General features: G+C 36.9%; 1 long non-coding RNA gene across 1 annotated transcript in view; it reads right to left on the bottom strand.

The window, feature by feature from the left end:
- Positions 1 to 3,612, bottom strand: part of LOC113467826 — a 4,289-nt gene extending 677 nt beyond the window's left edge. The window contains exon 1 of the long non-coding RNA XR_003391767.1: positions 3,472 to 3,612. This is a non-coding gene — a long non-coding RNA (uncharacterized LOC113467826). The remainder of the gene's footprint in view (positions 1 to 3,471) is intronic.
- Positions 3,613 to 6,190: the final 2,578 nt, after the last annotated feature.

The following is a 6,190-nucleotide window of genomic DNA, read 5'->3' as shown; positions in this document are numbered from 1 at the left end:
TAAAATGCACCCATTGCTTACACTGTTTACTCAGGTCAGGTCTTAGGTAGTTTTAGGTAGGTACATATTATTTACACTGTTCGGTCTAGACAAAATATCTCGAGAACGGTAAGAGCTAGCGACTTGAAATTTGGTATGTAGTTCACAAATGTGACAAGGATGCAACAAAAAACGTTTAATTAAGATGGGTGCTGCGCTTGGCGGTATTTTGACCGCTTTTAGACGGATTTCGACCGTTTTTTGGCGGTTTTCAGCTATACCGACTAAACGGTTAGAGATATGGTAAAAGTTAGGGTAAAATAATTGAGAACGGTAAGAGCTAGAGACTTGAAATTTGGTATGTAGCTGTCAAATGTGACAAGGATGCGACACGAAACTTTTGGTTGAGATCGGTGCAACGGTTGGCGGCATTTTACCGCTTTTTGGCGGTTTTCGGTGTAATTTAACAATATATCGGGAACGGTATGAGCTAGAGACTTGAAATTTGGTATGGAGTTTACAAATGTGACAAGGATGCAACTCAAAACGTTTGGTTGAGATAGGTGCTGCGGTTGGCGGTATTTTGACCGCTTTTTTAGGAATAAGGTTGGTATTCTATCTTTTCCTGGGCTTTTATTTTTTAGTTTTTTAATGGCTCTTAAAATATCGTTTTCTGTTATAATATTTACTTTTATTACGCTATTATTGGAATTATTTGATATCTGTACATTTGTAGATATTAAATTTGGTGTCTTTGTATCTTCATAAACTGATTGAAAATGATTTGCAAAAGCTTCTGCTATTATTTGTTAAATGATAAATGATGAATGATGAATGATGAATGATGAATGATGAATGATGAATGATAATAATAATAATGATAATAATAATCTTTATCATTATTATTATTATCAGTATCAGTATCGCACCATGATATAACTGCGCCGCAGGCCAATTTTTTCAAGATAGTGTGGCCCAGAGTCAATTTCTTACAACTATTTCTCTCTAATCTGACTTTGGGCCCTTAATAGTAGACTGGCCATGCCGTATTATCGTTTCAGCCATATCTAAGTAGTCCTATATTTGTTTATTCGTACTCAGTACTCACAGATCTTCTGTTACACTTTATATTTTAATATCTATCTGTGTAACTACCTATTTTATCAATAAATTTATCTATCTATCATCAATTTTATAAAATATTTTTACTTTCTATTACTACAGTATAGCGGAGCTATACTAGTAATGAAAGTATTGCAATCAGTCCAAATGTTCAAAATCGGGAAATGGAAATATCCGTTTTGGGATCCCCTGATGTCAAAAAAGTGATTTTTAGCCCATGGTCTGTACGTATGTATGTGTGTGGGTACTACAGGTTTAAATGGGCAAATGGGAAAAGGTGGTATACAAAATATCTCAAGAACGGTTTGTTTCAAAATCGGGAAATGGTTGGAAATATCCGTTTTGGGATCTCCTGATGTCAAAAAAGTGATTTTTAGCCCATGGTCTGTACGTATGTACTAAGAAGGAAAAGAGATTTTTAAAGTGGGAATATTAAAAAAAAAAAAAAAAAAAGAATGGATCATCTTTTACTAGTCCAACCTTAATGTTATAGCTTTTTAGCTTTATATTTTTATAAAACTCGTTGAAAACTTGAAAATAAACAAAAAAGTGCGTCACCACAAAGCACAAAAAAAAGTGCGTCACCAATCGAATCAACCAGCTCGAGGAGGTGGTGGGTGGTGGATGGGTGGATCTCAAGAGCTAAACGTTTAGTTTGGTGGATTGGTGGACAGTCACAATCAACCGTTTAGTAAAAAAACTTTTATTTTGTCATTTGGTGGATTGGTTGATCAACCGGTGCACCGGCTGTGAGTCTTATTTTCAAAAAAACTTTTGGATTGTATTTTAACAAGGAAATCAAGGAATGGAGGAGTTGCAATCGGGAAAATATTAGGACCGTTTAGTAAAAAAACTTTTATTTTGTCATTTGGTGGATTGGTTGATCAACCGGTGCACCGGCTGTGAGTCTTATTTTCAAAAAAACTTTTGGATTGTATTTTAACAAGGAAATCAAGGAATGGAGGAGTTGCAATCGGGAAAATATTACGTAAAATGTTGTGAAAAATCCAAATCTGAGGTCAAAACTCCGAAAAAGTAACTTTAAAAGGTCTAAAATTCAATTTTTAATTGCTGTTCTAATGAAAAATTTCAAATAGTTGTGACGTCAGATTTCACGTCAAAGTGCGCAGAAACACTTGCGCACAAACAAACGAAGCGTGAGTCTTGAATTATGACGTCAGCACCTACGGGAGCGGGAAATTCAACAAACATGACGACATCTAGTGGAGAAATTACGAAACATTTTTTTCATTTCCCTCAATACAATTACAATATGGCGGAACCTGAAGCTACTCGAGACTCGCATCAGGTATTTAAGACGCAGCGTTGACGTTAAAGTAGGGGAAGTGGAATGAAAAACACGCGTCGGGTTCGCATCGCACCCACGTCGGAATGAAAAACAGACCTAAACTTCACGATTTACCAGTATTTTTTAAATCGATTTATCTCGGGATCTAGAAGTTGTAGAAGAAAAAGAAAAATTCAATTCTTCCTTATTTTTCCTGCTCTATACGCGTATTTTATTTTGTGGCAATGTTGGAAAAAAGTGAAAATTTTTCCATTTCGTCCATTTTTTGTATTTTATTATTCACTTCCCCTCCTTTTCTTTTGGATATTTTTGGATTTGAGTGAAAATTTTTTCACCTCTGTTGGAAGAGAAAAAAACTTGTATCATTTTGTCGCCATCTTTTTTTTCCAACAAATCCACTTTTCCTAAATATATACAGCCCCTTGTGTAACTAACTGACTGACTGACTGACTCACTGACTCACTCACTCATACTAATTCTAACCCACTTCTAGATGGGCTAGGAAGATGCGGTTTTCACCATTGGATTCCTTATTTTTTGTACATACTGGGATAAATCGAAAACCCCCCAAATTCCAAACCGTTCCCGAGGTATTGACGTTTTTTAAATTCCCCATAAGAAATACACAGGGAACAGAGTTAAACTTTTCCTACGTTTAATATTTTGCTCTCGCTTTTAGTTTTCAGTTTTCATTTCTTCGAGACAAGACTCAGGGACGGTTCCTACGTTTAATATTTCTCTCTCGCTTTTAGTTTTCAGTTTTCATTTCTTCGAGACAAGACTCAGGGACGATATTATTTTTCAGGGGCGAAGCCAAGGGAGCGCGAAGCGCGACTCCATGCACAACCCCGCGAAGCCCTTTGGGAGCGCGCAGCGCGACCGTAAACAAGGGAGCGCGAAGCGCGACCCCATGCACAACCCCGCGAAGCCCCGGGAGCGCGCAGCGCGACCGTATACGCCAGTGGTAAGTAGAAGTTTTTTTTTTTTTTCAAGTTTGAGCATTTAAGTGAAACTGGAACTTTACCATTCTCCGGTCTTGCGGTCTTCCAAATCTACCTTACCTCCTCTAGACCTCTAGTCCTCTTGACTGCTTGACTCCTCTTTTGACTGTTGACAGTCAGTGTTGGTTGACTCTTTTCTCCTCAGAGTTCTTACTCTGAGCTTTTCTCAGTTCTTTTTCTTTCTTGTGAAGTTGTGTGTATGTATATTTTGGAAAAATCATACACTAGATAAAATGCAGTTTCAAAACGACCATCTTAGACTAGGTATTTCATCTTACATTGTGAAGTTGTGTGTATGTGTGTTGTGACACTTGTGACTTGTGACTCAGTGGACAGCGGGACAGCACAGCAAGCTACAGCCTACAGCTTACAGCTTACAGCAGCGTAGGGATGTTGCGATATATCGAAAACCGATATATATCGATATATTTTTCGTGAAAGAAGTTGTTGAAAATACTGCTCATCCCACCTTGTTTTTTGGTGACTTTAACCTGCCTGGGATTAAATGGGATAATGATATATACAAAGGTACAAGTCCAACTGAAGAACTGTTTGCCGATTCCATTGCTGAAATGGGTTTATTACAATACATTACTGAACCAACGCATTTCAAACCTCCTGCTATACCATCACTTGTTTGCCGATTCCATTGCTGAAATGGGTTTATTACAATACATTACTGAACCAACGCATTTCAAACCTCCTGCTATACCATCACTGTGGTGATCACTGTTGGATTTTTTTAACCCCAATATACTTACTAAAGTTTTATTGATAAATTTATACTTTATTCATACCTTATTTTTTTAACCCCAATACTTACTAAAGTTTTATTGATAAAAAGACCTAAGTATTTTTCAGTTCGTGGTCACTTTTTTTTTTTACATTGCTCACCTTGAAACTACATTAAAGCAATAATCTCCCCTTAAGTAGAAGTCGTGGTCACTTTTTTTTTTTACATTGCTCACCTTGAAACTACATTAAAGCAATAATCTCCCCTTAAGTAGAAGTGCTGCAATCTTGAAAGTTCACAGGGTTCCGCAAAGATGTTCACCTTTTGAAAAGGGTTCCGCGGGCCAAACTAATTAAGAAACACTGGTATACGCAACCCCGCGTAGCGAACACGCGAAGCCCCCGGGGGGTGGGGGGGGCGAAGCCCCCCTCCCGAGCACGAAGTGCGAGTTTTTTTTATTATTAGCATTTGAACTAGCAAATGGAAGAAGAAATCAGCTGACTTTGCATTTTATTATCCAGAACAAAAAGCACTGTGGTGGGGATAAAAAAAAAGTGACCACAGTGGAATATTTTGGATTAGGAAAAAATTTCCATTTCACATAAATAAAATACCCCTTTTGTCGCCATCTTTTTTTTTTCCAACAAATCCACTTTTTTTTTTATTAATATTAGCATTTGAACTAGCAAATGGAAGAAGAAATCAGCTGACTTTGCATTTTACATTTTATTATCCAGTACAAAAAGTAAATTAATGCACTTCTTCTAGCTAACTTACAAATTGTAACCATTGTTTAAAATACATACAAAAATATACAGGTATAATAAAAAAGATCTTCAGTTATTTTGCCTTGGTCTTGCGAATTAAAATTTCTAGGTAGGTATTGACAATAACAATAAATAAAGAGAAACAATAAAAATAACATCACAAGCATCTAGGAATAACATGAACATAAGAGTAGGTAACTTAGTTTGTATTGCGAGCGTCCCAAATTTTCCCTCTTAATTTTCTTTTCATGCTAGCATGATTTTCTTCGTCCAAGAAGTCCTCACAGTACTCATTTAATAGAGTAGGTATTACATATTTTAACAATCTATGACCATATGTTATGGTATACACATGTGGTCTGGCAAAATTTTGTTTTCTAAGAGCATGAGGTTGTTCAATAATTTGCCTATACCTATCATTAGAAAAATTTAAACACAGTAGGATGAATTTGGCAAGTTCATCAGGAGTGAACATAATGAAGTTTTGCCTTTGTTTGAAAAGGAAGTTCTGTATTCTACGTTGTATGTTGCATAATGGTGTGAGAGCATACTGAGGAGAAAAGTTGTAGATGGGAGCGCCGTATCTGAGCAGAGAGTCAACCAGTGAGAAGTAAATGGTTTTCTTTGTACTAAATGGGAGACCGTCAGCATTTGTCTTCTTCAGTTTGTAGTTGAGAATTCTGAGTTTCTTGCTGAGGCTGAAGACATGTTCCTTCATTTTAAACTCACTGTCGATAAACATACCCAGATATTTCACCTTCGTATTGTAATCAGCTTGATGACATAAACAACTTCGCTCGTAGTCTCCTCTCACCAAACAATCTCGACTGTGACAATAGATCCTATGCTGTGACATATCCATCTCCCTGCTTGCAAACCCAATGACCATTGTTTCTGTCTTCTTTTCATTTAAGTAGATTTGATTCTTGTAAAAATATTTCTGCAGGTTGATGAAATCATCTTGTGCATTTTTCACAGCAGTTTGTACGTCTCGATGAATTGAGATTATGCACGAGTCATCCGCAAACATCCTCAGAATACCTTTCCTTTTCACATATTTCACATCATACGTGTAGACGTTAAACGTGGTTGGACTATTTATTCCACCCTGAACACATCCCTGCTCGACATTTTCCAAGCCACTCTGTATATTTCCGATCCGCGTCAGTTGTTTTCGGTTCAAGAAAAAGTTTTCAAGTAAAGGATGTTTTATACCTGCTTCCTGGAATTTGGACGCCAGAAGTGAATGATCCAAAGTGTCAAAAACCATGCTAAGGTC

The sequence above is a fragment of the Diaphorina citri genome, unplaced genomic scaffold (genome assembly GCF_000475195.1).
Source record: "Diaphorina citri unplaced genomic scaffold, Diaci psyllid genome assembly version 1.1 scaffold561, whole genome shotgun sequence".
Taxonomy (NCBI): domain Eukaryota; kingdom Metazoa; phylum Arthropoda; class Insecta; order Hemiptera; family Psyllidae; genus Diaphorina; species Diaphorina citri.
The sequence above is the reverse complement of the archived record's forward strand: the minus strand, read 5'-3'. Positions and strand labels throughout refer to the sequence as shown.